Source organism: Typopeltis vanoorti, chromosome 15, assembly GCF_054136105.1.
Source record: "Typopeltis vanoorti isolate ZY-2024b chromosome 15, IOZ_Tvanoo_1.0, whole genome shotgun sequence".
In the NCBI taxonomy this organism is placed as follows: domain Eukaryota; kingdom Metazoa; phylum Arthropoda; class Arachnida; order Uropygi; family Thelyphonidae; genus Typopeltis; species Typopeltis vanoorti.
In genome coordinates this window covers 38,523,227-38,539,264 of record NC_143563.1, presented here as the reverse complement: position 1 = coordinate 38,539,264, position 16,038 = coordinate 38,523,227, and the positions used below count along the sequence as shown (strand labels likewise).

The 16,038-nt window shown below is 36.9% G+C and overlaps 1 long non-coding RNA gene across 1 annotated transcript in view; it reads left to right on the top strand.

Moving 5' to 3' along the window:
- LOC150098647 (uncharacterized) overlaps nt 1–14,132 on the top strand; it is a 36,834-nt gene extending 22,702 nt beyond the window's left edge. The window contains exon 3 of the long non-coding RNA XR_016549519.1: nt 13,488–14,132. This is a non-coding gene — a long non-coding RNA (uncharacterized LOC150098647). The remainder of the gene's footprint in view (nt 1–13,487) is intronic.
- Nucleotides 14,133–16,038: the final 1,906 nt, after the last annotated feature.

The following is a 16,038-nucleotide window of genomic DNA, read 5'->3' as shown; positions in this document are numbered from 1 at the left end:
TTTTTTATGCATTTTGTTTTATTTATTTATTTATTTTATTTTATGTATTATTTTATTTTATTTTATTTTATTTTTCATCAGAGATCAGAGGAATCTTTATGTGGGTTTTTTTCAGTTGAAGGTGAGTTAGCCAATCTCATACGGAGGAAGCAGAGTTTTTACTCCCGGAAACTCTGGAGTAAAAACATACAGACAAATCAGTCTTGAGAAAACACACAATTTACAGACAAAAAATACATATGGTGGTGGCTTGCAGTAGATAGCATTGGTGTGGATGATGATGGTAGTTGCAGTTCCCTGTAGTTGATGGATTAAGTGTGGATAGACAGAGAGTTGTAGAGTCGGTGCCCTTCCTCGATGAGTCTTTGGACTCCTTAAAGATGTCACATAATAATAATAATAATATGTGCAGGGATCCAGAAATATAACTTAAATCTACTAGCCACAAAAAATTTTACTCACCCAAGGTACCGATATCCTTTTCAGCCATTTTCTGTCCACTGTTGGACGAAGGCCTTCTCCATTTCTTTCTACCTTTCTCTATTCTTGGCAATGGTTGACCAATTTTTCCCAACAAAATTTGACGATTCATCACTCCACCTTCTTTTAGGATGTCCTTGGCCTCGTTTCCCTTCTTTTTGGAATCCAGTTCATTAGTATGGTGGTCCATCGTTCATCTTCTTTTCTAGATAGATGCCTGGTCCATTTCCATTTAGTCACTTGTGGTGAAGAATGATGTCAGTGATATAAGTCTGGCTTCTTATCCAGGTGTTTCACTTCTTATCTTTTAATGTGATGCCTAGCATCAACCTCTCCATTTTTCTTTGAGTTATTGCTAGTTTATTTTGTCAGTGCTTTTGTTATGGTACCGATCTACCTTACATAAATAATATTAAAAAAAAACCCAACTAAATGTTATGTTGACAAAACAAAGTCATACATTCTTTAATTCTCATTATATATATTGCACCTAATTATACAAAAATATTCTTTCTTTTAATGTGGATTTAAAATGCACACCACTGTACAGCTCATCACAACTCAGTCTGGGTTTTCTTTCAAGAAGGATGAATTTATATAAATTATCCATAAACAATAATATAATAATGGAATGGAAATAATATAAAAATAGAAGGAAATTAATGCTGCATGGTGAATACCCAGGAAGTATCTGGCAGAGGCAATTACTGAGTGTATTCTAAAGGTCAGGAGGTTAAATAAGATGGGTTTAAAATGGATAACTGAAGAGGTTACTGATGCAGTCTGAAAGAAAAAGACATTGTGGAGGTGGCACAAGATGAATGGCGATAATCAGTTACATGTGGAGCACAAAGAGCAAGCAAGGTAGGTAGGTGACTTGCTTGGTAAGGGTAGCAAAGGTGCAGTAGTAACAGTCAGCAAATGAGGCTAAAAGAAATCCTAGGGAGTTTTTTTTTATTTTTTTATACTGGATTACGGGAGGATGATGTTGGTCGGTGATAATGGGAGAATGATAAACACTGAGGAGGATACAGTAAAGGTGTTTAATGAGCAGTTCATTAAAGTATTCCATCCTTGTGATTGTAACATAATGCAGAACTTGAGTGCGGTGGGAATCGGGGAGGAATTGATGGTAACTGAGCAGAAGGTATATGAGGAATTGAGTAAACTTGATGTCAACAAGGCCATGAAACTTGATGATATATAACTGAATGTCTTGAGGAAATGTTCCAGGGAGTTAATAACAGGTTTAACTTATATTTTTAACATGAGTCTTAGATTAGCCCAAGTTCCAAAGGAGCAGATAGATGGTGAAATTGTTCTGCTTCATAAAGTGGGTGATAAAACTGATGCTTAGAATTATAGGTCAGTCTGCTTGTCTGGAGTTTTGGTCAAGGTATTGGAGAAGCTAGCGAGAACAAAGATTCAGAGCTGGGTTGACAGCAGCTGAATTCTCTTTAATGGACAGCATGAGTTTGCTAAAGGAAAGTCGTGTGTTTTAGCAATCTGCTTACTTGTTATAACAAGGTGACAGATACATTGGATAAGGAGAATGCATATACATTAGTGCATTTAGATTTTGCAAAAGGCTTTTGATAGATTGCCATATGACAAACTAGTAGTTAAACTGAACTGATGAGGATGGATAGCAGATTAGTGCATTTAATTGAAGATTAGCTTTCTGATAGGTATCAGCAGGTGTATGGGAGAGTGATATCCTAGAAGAGAAGAGTGATTTGTGCGTATGTCCAGGAGTCTGTTTTATTATTATTATTTTCCTGACCTGCATAGAGTCACAAGACTCATCATGGGAGGTCAACACGAAGTCTATCCTACCACTCCTTAAAATCATCCACAGCCTGCACGTACATCACCCTCTCAAGCAATGCATTCCATGTACCTACTGCTCTCCATGCAAAAAAAAAAAAATACTTTTTACCTCTTTATTCACATCTCCTTTTCCAACACCCAGGGATGGTCCCTTATTCTACCATATGAAAAATCTCCTCAGTGTTAATACGATAATGACCCTTATCGTATAAGGGTTATTATCTTGATTGTTGTACAGTCTTGATATCATTTTTGTTATCCATCTCTGCACACTCTCCAAGGTAACTTCATTCCGTTCAAATCCTGGTGACAGATCTGAGCACAGAAATCCAGATGTGGTCTGATTAAAGCTTTATACAATTTGACCAGCACACTTTTATCTCTCGTGGTCAATGTTCTACTCAACATTGCCAAGATTCTCTGAGATGTCTTCACAACCTTTACAATATGTCCTTGGAATTTCAAATATCTATCCACAATCACCCTTCCTCCACTTCTTCCAGTATAACTCCACCAAGTGAGTATGAAGCATCCCATCTGTGGATCCCAAATTTGAAAACCTTTAGTTGCATTAGACAGACATCCCCATTTATTTGCCCACCTTTCCAGCTTATTCAAATCATCTTGAAGAGCCAAAACATCAGCACTATTACTAATAACCCTTCTAAGCTTCACACCATGTGTAAACAACTGAGCATCTCTCTGTAGTTCTGTGACGATATCATTGACATAAAGATTGAACAGCAATGGCCCCAGGATTGAACCCTGTGGAACTCCATTTGTAACCTGCCTACTCACTGATAACTGCTCTCCACCTCTTTATATGCTATGCCTTCCATAATCTCTTTTTCTTCTGCAATTCTCCTTTTTGTTCCTTTTCTCATCCATTTGACTCCAAATTGCTTTCTCTTCTTCACTCAAGATATACAATTTTCCATTGCTGTCAACAGTTTTTTCTTAAGTATCTCCCATTCACTAATGATCCCCTTTTCCCTCAAATTCTTTCATCCATTGTACTGCTGCAGATTAGTTTCTTAGTCTATGGTAGTTGCCTGCCTTATAATTCCACATAACTTCATTCTGTTTTGTTACCTCCACATGCCTATTCATCCTCCAAGTTAAGAATGCTCACCAGCAGGGTGCAAGTATATTATGTCATTCACAATGAGATCCTCTGATGCTATGACCAGATCCAAAACTCTTGATCCTCATGTTCCATCCACCACAAGCAGCCTAAAACAGTTTATTCCCTTATTATTGCATGCTGTCTCCTCTGCTCAGTTTACATGACTATAGTTGAAGTCCCCCCATAATGCTGGCTCGTTTTGCACTTGCAAACATTTTCTGCTCATCACCATCTATATTACCTGGTCTGTAGCAACATCCCACTAAATATCTTGTCTTATAAACATCTATTTCACATCAATCTCAAAGCCATTATTGTTATTTCCACTCAAATTCTCCTCCCTGAGAATGCACAATTCATCTCTTATCATGCCCCACCACTACCATTTACCTTCCCTATCCTGCCAAAATATGCTATACCCTTCAATTTCTATCCCTTTTAAAACATCCTCCTCAGTTAACCAAGTTGCTCTGATACCAACAACCCTTGGAGAGACTGAGTCAATCAATGCCACAAACTCATTCCCTTTATTCATGAGGCCACCCCCTGCAACATTCCACCTGTGCAATTCTAGTTTTCCTGTCCCTACACACTCATTTGCTCAAAAAACAGCAGTCTCACCAAATACCTGTGCCCTTCTGAATTCAAATATAATCCAACTCTCTCTCTTCTATCCTCAAACATACTCCATGTATCCACATATTCCAGACCTCTTTTCCTGCACATTCTCATTATCATCTCATTCATCATCACTGTTCTTCTCCTCCACTCTGCATTATTTTACCTTGGCAACACATTCACTATATTTTCTTGGACACGTTTCTGCTGCACTATGTCTAACATCAACCTCAAATCTCTTGCTACACTCAGATTACACGAAAAAGGACTGTCGAATTTATTCTGTATGTTCATATTTCTCATTAAAACCCAACCACGATTGCTTTAAGACCTTCCCATCACTGTGAACCTCTCATGTATAATTTCCTCATGACATTTTACTTTCATCCAAAAAATCTTCCTGTGTAAAATAGTATAAGTTTAGAGTAAGTATATGCTAACGAAACATAGAAATTTATAAGAAAAATAATAACCTAAAAAAACTTGTAGACAGTTTTGCTGCTGGGACATAAATATATTATATTTGTATGTCAATGACATTGGAAAGGACTTAAATAGTGATATACAGCTGTTTGCAGATGATGCAAAGTTGGGGAGAGTTATGAAAAGTAGAGCAGATGTAGCTTTGCAGGAGGGCCTGAATAGACAAGTGTGTGTGGGGATGTCAGTGTAATGTTGCAAAGTGTGAGGTTTAAATTTTGAGAATCAAAGATAGGTTGAAGAGTATGGGATTGGTGGGGATATTTAGAGGAGGTGGAGGAGACGAAAGATCTGGGGGGTGATGGTGGATGGAGACTTGAAATTTTGTGGACATTTTGTTAAAATCAGGAGGATAACACAGCAGATTATGGGAATGATGCAGAGAACATTGATGCATAGAAGTAAAGATGTTATGATTCCATTGTACAAGGCTTTGATCAGGCTGCATATGGATTACTGTGCACAGATTTGGTCACCTGGTTTTAAGGATGATGAGTTGTTGGGGGGAAGAGTTCAGAGATGATTGATTGACTAAGTTAGTTTCTGGTCTCTAGAATGTGGAATATGAGGACAGATTGAGATAATGCAAATTACAGAGCCTAGTGGATAGAAGGAAGGAGGGGGCACAATTAAGACATGTAAGTTGGTAAAGGGTAATTACTAGATTAACGTGCATGAAATTTTTCGTAGACTATCTGGAGATGGGGAGAACAAGAGGCATCACTGGAAGCTATATGGCAGGTGTGAGGAGTAGAATTTTTGCATCGAGAATGGTGAGTGATTGGAATGCAATTCTTGAGAGTGATTGGTAATTGGAATGCATTACCTGAGAGTGTGATGAGTGCAGAGACAGGGAATGAATTTAAGTCAAGGTATGATGAGCTATGCATGTGAGAGTGGGACCTCCCACGATGAGTCTCTTGACTCCATGGTGATCTGTTGATAATAATAAGCAAAACAAATAATAAAATTAACAAAAACAAGAAAGTAGGTATCACTTAATGTGGAGCTATACTCACTTTTTGCAATGCACTCAGTTGCATGATAGTGTCTTTGCAAGCTAATTATATTTTTTAAATAACAGTATTAAAACATAAAAGTTTCATGCATTTGATTACACTGAGCTAATTCATGTTGTGAGATGTATACATGTACTACAGTATTTAATTAGATTGTGCCAATTTTAATTTTTGTGTTTATAATTACTGGTTTATTTTGTTAATGAAATTATATTATAAGAAAAGTACAATCAATTGTTTTTTTTTAAAGAATAGATAGTCTATTATATATGTCTTGCACACTGTATACGTGTAAGGTTAATGTTGAACTAAATGAATGCACTTATTTGATTAAAATTTTATTTATTGGAAATGATACTTGTAATTTAATTTAAATGTATTCATGATGTGAAAAACTTACATATTTTCTCGCACACTTCACGTGTGCAAGATGTACAGTTTCAAGTAAAGCACCATAATTCTAACTCATTAAGACAGCTCATTTTTCTCGCTGTATCACTGAAATGAAAACTAGAAGTGTCACACTTAGTGGATCATGTGTCGGGTGAAAAGAAGAACACTGTAATACTGCTGAGAGAGAAATAAAGGGATTCTCTGAACTCAAAAGTAGATATTTATGAGTGTTTCATATAGAAAGAAAAAAAAAATGTTAAAGTTATTGACTGTTATGTTACGGCAATGTGACAGAACAACTGTTGGGGGGGGGGGGAGGAGTAGATATGGCAAGTTGAGTTTTTAATTACTGTCAAAAAGTGCATAGTCTTTCATATAGAAAAAAATATTCCCTATAAAATTAATGGTACCTCTGGCACAACTATTTAATGAGTCTTGCAACAGGGCAGAAGAGAGGGAAAATTGTTCCACTTCACAAAGGGGGGGGGGTAAGATTAAGCTTACAAATTTAAGCCAGTCTATGTGTCTCGAATTGTTGTTAAGGTATTAGAGAGGTTGGTGAGGACTAGGATTCAGAAGTGGGTTGATAATAGCAGTATTCTTTATGATGGTCAGCATGGGTTTGCTAGGGATGGGAAGGTCATGTTTCAGCAGTCTGCTTACATATTACAAGGTGATAAATTGATTCAATAAAGGAGATGCACATACAATGGTGTACTTGAATTTTTCAAAGGCCTTTGATAGACTGCCATGTGACAAACTAGTAGCTAAACTGAAACATGAGATTAGATAACAAACTAGTAAGTTGGATAGCTAATTGGCTGTTTGACAGGTATCAGCAGGTATATGGGGGGAGTGGTATCTCAAAAGAGGAAGGTTGCTAGTGGAATGCCACAGGGATCTATTTTGGGACCGTTAGCCTGGCTGGCCGAGTGGTTAGCATATCCGCTCTCCAGCCAAAAGGGTTCGGGGGGGGGGGGGGGGGCTTGGTCCCCTCCCTGGGTGCACCACTGTCCTAAAGAGTGTAATTTGCAGGTTCAAAATCCAATATTAACAATTATTTTCTTTCAACTTTTTGCTGATCCATAGTTAAAAAAAAAAAAAAAAAACAGCTAATGCCTTTTTGTTCCCCATATAGGGACTAGGCGAGGCCGTTTAAGCCTTATCTAACTCTTTTTTTGGAGACTGAGTGGGCAGTTCAATCTCCACTGGTAACCAATCAGAGATAGCTAGCCCAAGGCTATCACAAATTAATTGGTATGCAGTGAAGAAGGCGACTAACAAGTGCCACCATCTCGTGGTCCCTAACCTTAACACAATATTTTTAATTTCTGAGATTAGTGTGGGTTCGACAGCTGATTTTCTTGAATTTATGGGACAAAAACCTAAGTTTCCAGGAGAAAAAGCCTGCTTGCCCGTGCCAGAGATTGACTAGCTCGGGAACCAGTCGAAAAAAAAGGCTTAGAAAAAGTTCCTCTAGTCGGCGACTAGATTCAAACATAAGTCTCCCTTTGCGGTCAAGTGCCGTAGAGCACCCACCTCTACTGAGGCTACGCAGGCTTGCTGATCCATAGTATTGATATATTATTATTATTATCACACCCTCCATGGAGTTGGCAGACTCATCGTGGGAGGTTCATTCAACTGACAACATATTTATCATATAGAACCTTAAAATCCTTAACACTCCTTGCATTAACAACACATTCTAGTAATGAGTTCCATTCAGTGACAATCCTCCATGTAAGAAATCTACCCTTCACATCCCTCTTCACCACACCTTTACATAACTTCCAGGGATGACCTCTGGTTCTTCCCCCTCTCACCATCTACTCTTGCTATAATCCCCTCTGGATTAATCTGATAAAATCTTCTCGATAACTTAAATGTCTCTATCATATCACCTCTCTAACTCCTATCCACCAAACTCTGTAATCCACATCTCTTCAATCTCTTTCCATAGCCAGGATTCCAAAGTCCTGACATTGTCTTAGTCACTTGCCTCTAGACCCTCTCCAATGTCTCCACATGACACTGAAAACCAGGCGACTACATTTGAGCATAATAGTCCAAGTGTGGTCTGACTAGTGCTTTGTACAGTGGCACAACCACTTCTTTATCCCTACATGTTAGAGTACTTCCTATCATAGCAGCACTACAATCCACAGCCTTTGCAAAACAAGCAATATGCCCTCTAAACTTCAGTATACTGTCAACCATCATTCCTAAATCTCTAATCCCATCTACTTTCTTCTGTATGGCACCATCAATATAGTACATCCTTATATTTCTGCACTCCAAAATGCAACACCTTGCACTTATTGATATTAAAACTACAACCCCACTCCTTTGTTCAAGTAAGAAGCCCATTCATATCTTCCAGAAAGGAATTAACATCAGCAGTGCTACTTATAATTCTTCCCAACTTTGCATCATCAGCAAACAACTGAAAATCCTCAGTCGGTCCACATGATATATCATTTATAAAAGTTAAACAGCAGGGGGCCCTAGGAACAGAACCCTAGGACAAAAAAGTCTGGTTACCCTCCTTTTTTTGAAACACTGCTCCATCATACACATCTTTACCTATATGAGTTGTCAAAAGGTGTCTCACCTTATTATTAAATTACTCTGGATTTAGAGAAAGATGTTGGAATTTTTTTTTCCATTTGGTTAGACTATAATAAATTTAGTTTAACCCTTTATCCAAGTGTAAGCAAACAAAGTTTGTGCCTGAAGTATCTTCAGGACTGATATAACTCATGGTAAAGGTGGACCAAGTTCTCATCACTCCTTGTCTTAGTATCTCCCATAATGCAAAGCACATCTCCTTGCTGACATGTATAATACTATGCATTAAGGGAAGGGCCACTATCCAAACCAGTTTCGACCTTTATTGAGGTCTCGTCAGCGGGAGTCAGACCAAGAGGTGGTGATGACCTCAATAAAGGTTGAAACCGGTCTGGGTAATGGCCCTTTCCTTAATGCACAGCATTATACATCTCCACAAGGAGATGTACTTTGCAGTATGGGAGATACTAAGACAAGGAGTGATGAGAGCTTGGTCCACCTTTACCACTAGTTGCCTCAGTCCTGAAGATACTTCAGCCGCAAACTTTGTTTGCTTACACTTGGATAAAGGATTAAACTAAATTTATTATAGTCTAACCAAGTGGGAAAAAACTTCCAACATCTTTCTCTAAATCCAGAGTAATTTAATAATAAGGTGAGACACCTTTTGGCAACTCATATAGATAAAGATGACGTCTCCATTGCTTTCACCTTGGTATCACCACCTCTGGGTCTGGCTCCCACTGACGAGACCTCAGTAAAGGTTGAAACTGGTCTGGGTAGTGGCCCTTCTTAATGCATCATACTTAATGCATAGCATTTATACACATCCACAAGGTGATGTGCTTTGCATTATGGGAGATACTAAGACAAGGAGTGATGAGAGCTTGGTCCACCTTTACCACGAGTTGCCTCAGTCCTGAAGATACTTCAGGTGCAAACTTTGTTTGCTTATACTTGGATAAAGGATTAAACTAAATTTATTATAGTCTGACCAAGTGGAAAAAAATTTCCAACATCTTTCTCTAAATCCAGAGTAATTTAATAATAAGGTGAGACACCTTTTGGCAACTCATATAGGTAAAGATGATTTCTCCACTGCTTGAACCTTGGTATCACCACCTCTGGGTCTGTCTCCCACTCAAGAGACTTCAATAAAGGTCGAAAGTCAAAAATAAAGGCCCTTCCCTTAATGCATAGCATTACATTATACATGTCCACAAGGAGATGTGCTTTGTGTTATTGGAGATACTAAGACAAGGAGTGATGAGAGTTGGTCCACCTTTACCACGAGTTGCCTCAGTCCTGAAGATACTTCAGGCACAACTTTGTTTGCTTATACTTGGATTAAACTAAATTTATTATAGTTTAACCAAGCAGAAAAAAATTTTCAACATCTTTCTCTAAATCCAGAGTAATTTAATAATAAGGTGAGACACCTTTTGACAACTCGTATAGGTAAAGATGATTTCTCCACTGCTTCAACCTTGATTTCACCACCTCTGGGTCTGTCTCCCCCTGAAGAGACCTCAATAAAGATCGAAACCGTTCTGGGTAGTGGCCCTTCCCTTAATGCATAGCATTACATTATACATGTCCACAAGGAGATGTACTTTGCGTTATGGGAGATACTAAGACAAGGAGTGATGAGAGCCTGGTCCACCTTTACCACAAGTTGCCTCAGTGCTGAAGATACTTCAGGTGCAAACTTTGCACCTTGAAGTGTCTTTGTTTGCTTTCACTTGGATAAAGGATTAAACTAAATTTATTATCTATACAAATAAATAACGGAAAAACTCACGTAGAAATATTATTTAATAGTATAATTTTCGCCTTTGTGTCACAGGCATCTTCAGTACAATTAGGCACAAAAATTAAACACTAACTGACAATTCCAAAAAGCGCCACCTAAGTAGCTGGTGTAAGATAACTAAAAAGGTCAATAACTTTCCTAAAAAAAAAAAATAAAATAAAAAAAATTTAATACAATAAAAAGTTAGGAAAGATTAGCTGATTTGTAAAGTACTATCTCCCATAAAGGGGATAGACGTAAGCCGTTGGATCTGTTTAAGTTAGGAGAATGAAGTAGAGTTACACATGCTTCTTTATAAAGGCGTTCCATGAGAAACTGACTTTTGTGAAGAACTCTTGTCTTTCTCCAATGAACTCTGTGTCTAGTGAAGATGGCATGTTCTGCAAGTCCAGACTTTTCAGGTTTAAAGTATTCAATATAAGATTGGTGTTCTTCTAGCCGAATGGAGGCAGATCTTCCCGTTTGTCCGAAATAACATAATCCACAAGAGCACGGAATCTGGTAGACACCTGGATGATTAAGATGTGGAAGCTTGTCCTTTGGAGAAGCGAGAAAGGTGGAGATTTTTCTAAACGGTCGAAAGGCAACAAAAATATTCAGTGGTTTTAAAATTTTTGCTATACGTTCACTGATGCCTTGTATATAAGGGATGGTAATGCGCGTTATTTCCTCTGTGTTTGAAGAGGGAGACATATTAAATCTACTCAAAGTTCTTTTAATGAAGCAATTCTTATAGCCATTAGATAGAAAGGAAGAAGTTATATATCGTATTTCTTTCTGTAAAAGATCGTCTGTAGAACAAAAGGAGTGGGCCCGATGAAACCAGTGTTTTAATAGTTCCTGCCTTTTGACTGGGATGGTGATGAGATTCCAGTCAAAAGGCAGGAACTATTAAAACACTGGTTCATCGGGCCCACTCCTTTTGTTCTACAGACCATCTTTTACAGAAAGAAATACGATATATAACTTCTACCTTTCTATCTAATGGCTATAAGAATTGCTTCATTAAAAGAACTTTGAGTAGATTTAATATGTCTCCCTCTTCAAACACAGAGGAAATAACGCGCATTACCATCCCTTATATACAAGGCATCAGTGAACGTATAGCAAAAATTTTAAAACCACTGAATATTTTTGTTGCCTTTCGACCGTTTAGAAAAATCTCCATCTTTCTCGCTTCTCCAAAGGACAAGCTTCCACATCTTAATCATCCAGGTGTCTACCAGATTCCGTGCTCTTGTGGATTATGTTATTTCGGACAAATGGGAAGATCTGCCTCCATTCGGCTAGAAGAACACCAATCTTATATTGAATACTTTAAACCTGAAAAGTCTGGACTTGCAGAACATGCCATCTTCACTAGACACAGAGTTCATTGGAGAAAGACAAGAGTTCTTCACAAAAGTCAGTTTCTCATGGAACGCCTTTATAAAGAAGCATGTGTAACTCTACTTCATTCTCCTAACTTAAACAGATCCGACGGCTTACGTCTATCCCCTTTATGGGAGATAGTACTTTACAAATCAGCTAATCTTTCCTAACTTTTTATTGTATTAATTTTTTTTTTTTTTTTTTTTTTTTTTTTTTTTTTTTTTTTTTTTAGGAAAGTTATTGACCTTTTTAGTTATCTTACACCAGCTACTTAGGTGGTGCTTTTTGGAATTGTCAGTTAGTGTTTAATTTTTGTGCCTAATTGTACTGAAGATGCCTGTGACACACAGGCGAAAATTATACTATTAAATAATATTTCTACGTGAGTTTTTCCATTATTTATTTGTATAGTTATGTCTACTCACGGTTTACCTCTTTTAAAACTTAGATTTATTATAAAATTATGATAGTGATGATGAGGAGGACACTGACAACAAGTATGATCATAAAAGTAAGATCATAATTCTCTTGTATAAGGTTGATCAGGGCATTTGAATTTCTGTGCACAGATTTGCCCACTTAGTATTCAAGAAGAGGATATATTTTGAATCTAAAGACAATTGTCTCAGGTGAGGGCTAATTTTTTACAATGTTAGGCAAGAAAAGAGAATTGAGGAGATGCATTTTGCAGAGTGTCATGGGCACGTATGATTGAAATATATAAAGTTGGTTAAGGAGTTGTTACCAGATTAATATGAAAGAAATTTTTCATTGAATAGGGATGGGGGAGGGATAGGCAGGAGTAAAACAAGAGGCCATTCTCTAAGGCGACCAAGTTATGAATGGGAAGTAAGGAGCAGTTTGTTACATGGAGAGTGGAAATTCATTTGCTGAGAATCCGGTAAATGCAGAAACAGTGAATGAGTTTAGGACACAGTTGGATTAGAGTCAAGTGTGTAAACAATATGACAGATACTGACAACAAAGTAAGCACTTTGTTGTCAGTATTCCACAAGTTCATTTACTCTATGGAGGGCTGATGATATAATAATCTAAAGAAAGTATATTTTTAAAAAAATTAGTGCATAAGCAGAGCTCTTCCCTTAAGTTAATCTTATTTGCTATTGGTAAATATTTGTAAGCCTGGAATGGATATCAAAAACTTTTGCATTTAGTAATTAAGGTACCTGATTATAAACATTTTTTTAACTTTTAATGTAGTCAAAAAATTACTTGAAACATGTATTAGGATGACACATTCAAATTCAATTTAACTGTTATTTTGTATTTTAATGCCCTGATTTTTTCTTCCATGCTCATGCACAGTCAGATTATCCTGTTATTGTGCAGTGAGTAATAGAGCAGGGAAGGAATAGTAATTTTTCACTAAGATTTTCTTTATATTTGAATCCTAACCTGTTCCATTTTTAAACATTTGTGGCATCATTTCACTGCATACCACCTAGCTTGAATCTCCTCATGTAAAGTTCTGAAGTTATAAGTTGTACTTTTTACTTTTCTTCCTAAAATCTGAAAAGCAGTTTGTATGGATTTGGGAGAAAGGACTCCTTAATCCTCAGTTCCAATGGTCAGATGAGTCCATTAAAGAATCTGAAAATTGTCAATCTGGGATAATCACATAACTTGATGTTTCGATAAATATATAAGATTTTAAAGACAGTTATTACTAATTGCCTTATGATAACATTTTTTGCTCTTCTCTTAAATTTATGAAACTTTTTTTAATTGTACACAATATATACCTTTAATCTCTTAATTTTTCTAGTTTTAGGAACTGTTTTGCTTCTCAGAACCATAGGGCTAGTTTTACTAGTAAACATATACTAGTAGGTTGATGAAGTCATTATCCACTTTGTTGGAACTAAGTAAATTATAGCCGATCATGAACACCAATAAAGTGAAGTTTGAACTATTGAGAATGACCAATCAGGTGAAATTGGAGCAGATGAAAATGAGAAATCTTGTGATGTTAGAACAGATGAAGATGCAAATTCAAGTGAAATCAGATCTGGTGGAAATGGAAAATCAGTTAATGCTAGAATTGATAAAGATGGAAATTCAGGTAAAATTAGATTTGGTAAAGATGAAAAATGAAGTGAAAGCAGAACCTGTTAACATGACATCCAGTTGCATGAATGACAAATAATTATCACAGGACCATGGAGTGGCTTCTTTAGGAGTCATTGATGAAACTTCTAAGTTACATAACTTAATGCTGTTTCTACATAAATACAAAATTCTTTTATTTTTGTAAAGAACATTTTCTTGCCCAGAATGTTTTGAGTTTGATTGCTTGTCATACCTACTTCAAGTCTGAAGGTTTTGATCTCTCAATATTTAAAATCACATGTGCTTTAAAAGTTAAAATGCATAAAACAATAGTATTTTTAATAAATTCATATTCTTGTAAGCTCAGTTCTATGACTTAAAAAAAAATTATCACTATACATGTATATTTCCAAAACACACATACACAAAAAATATATTTGCAAAACACTGATATATATATATGTGTGTGTGTGTGTGTGTGTGTACACACACACACATATATATATATATATATAAAGAAAATGTAACTAATGGTAAGATAGCATGTGGAACTGATGGCGACAGAGATGAGTCGACTGACAATAACATAGCAGGCATGAAAGGCAGCAAGAAAGAGTGTGACTAACAAGGTAGTGAGCATATATGGCAGCGAGAAAGAGATTGAAGTCATGAAAGCAGAGTTGGTGAAGATGAGGAGTGATGAAGCACATGGAAAGTAAAATAAAAAAAATTATAGATAGGCATGGAAGAGACACTCCCAAATTATTGATGATTTGAGAGTGGCTCTGTATGAATACTCAGTTAATAGATTTGTGGTGAATGAGAAGATGTGTAAGGTTTATTTACATGGAAATAGACTGAGCAAAGTGATTTAATTGGGAACAAGGAGAAGAATGGATATCAGAAGGTTGTTGAAGAGAGTGAAAGATAACAGTGTTGTAGGAAAGGTAGTCAGTATGTTGGCCAGGTGTGATAGGGATGAATTGAGATGACCCACAAAAATCATGAATAGTATGGTAGCAGAGCTGTGCAAAAAGAAAGGAGTACATTTTATGAACATGTGGCAAATTTGAGGGGTGATGGAACTGTATAAGAAAGATGCACTGCATTTAAATGCCTTTGGCATGTCAGCCTGTTGCTGGAAGGGAAGAGTAATGATTGCAATGAATAGAAGATCTCAGGAAATAAGAGGATGTGGAAGAACAGGATAGTTGAGTAGGAGTTTCTTGTGAATAGAGAAATAAGTAGTGTGTGTAAATACTGGGTGCAGAAGTGGACGTGTGAGTAGACAAGAAAGGATTTAGATAGCAAAGATGCAGGAGAAGCATTTGTTGGGTCTGGTGGACGGGTGTAAGATTAGTAGTAATAGAGAGAAATGGCTTGGGATGGGGTGGGGGGTTACGCTTAAGAAGAGGCATTGATGGGACTTGTTATAGAACCAGAAATGGTGTTTATTTTGTTTATGAATACCAGAAGTATCCAAAATAAGAAGGATGAAATTGTTGCAGTGATTGAGTTCATTCAACCAAAAATTACCAGAATAAGCAAGACATGATTGGATGAGGGTGATATCTAAACAGAAATAGAGATGGAGGGAAATGAAATTTTTTATGAAGATAGACTAGGCAGAAAGGGAGGAGGAGTGTTGCTATAGCAGAGGAGTTATGCCCATCCAAGGTGGAGCTGCAATAGACAAATTGTTATGGATGCATCGCAAGTGGTTTTGAGGTATTATTGTGTGAGGTAGAGGTTTATTTACAGAATGAAATATTCACTTAGGTGTTACTGTAGACCTGGTAATGTGGAGAGCAGTGAAAAGGAAATGTAATTTTTTCATATTTTTCAGGCAAATAAGCCTGGAAAATAAGAAAAGGATGATCATTATGGGTGATTTTAATTATGGCAGTATACACTGGAATGAAGAAATGGCATCTGGTAAGGAAGCAAAGAGAATGAAACTCTTGAGTTTTTGAGAGACAACTGCCCTCTGTTACAATACTGCCAACTTAAGCAGAATGCAACAGAGGACATACAGAGATCAAGGGTCTTGGATTTAATCATCTCATCAGAGGATGGTATTATAAATGGGTTGTCAAATTTTCCTGTAGTTGGTGAGGGTAACCATGAAGTGATCACCTGTGTGTGTTGGTTACCTATATGAGACTTTTATGAGAAAGTATCATGGAACTATAAGGCTTGTGATTATGACAAGCTCAGGAGATGGCTTTCAGCTGTATCATAAAAGGAGGAATTGGATGGAAAGAAGA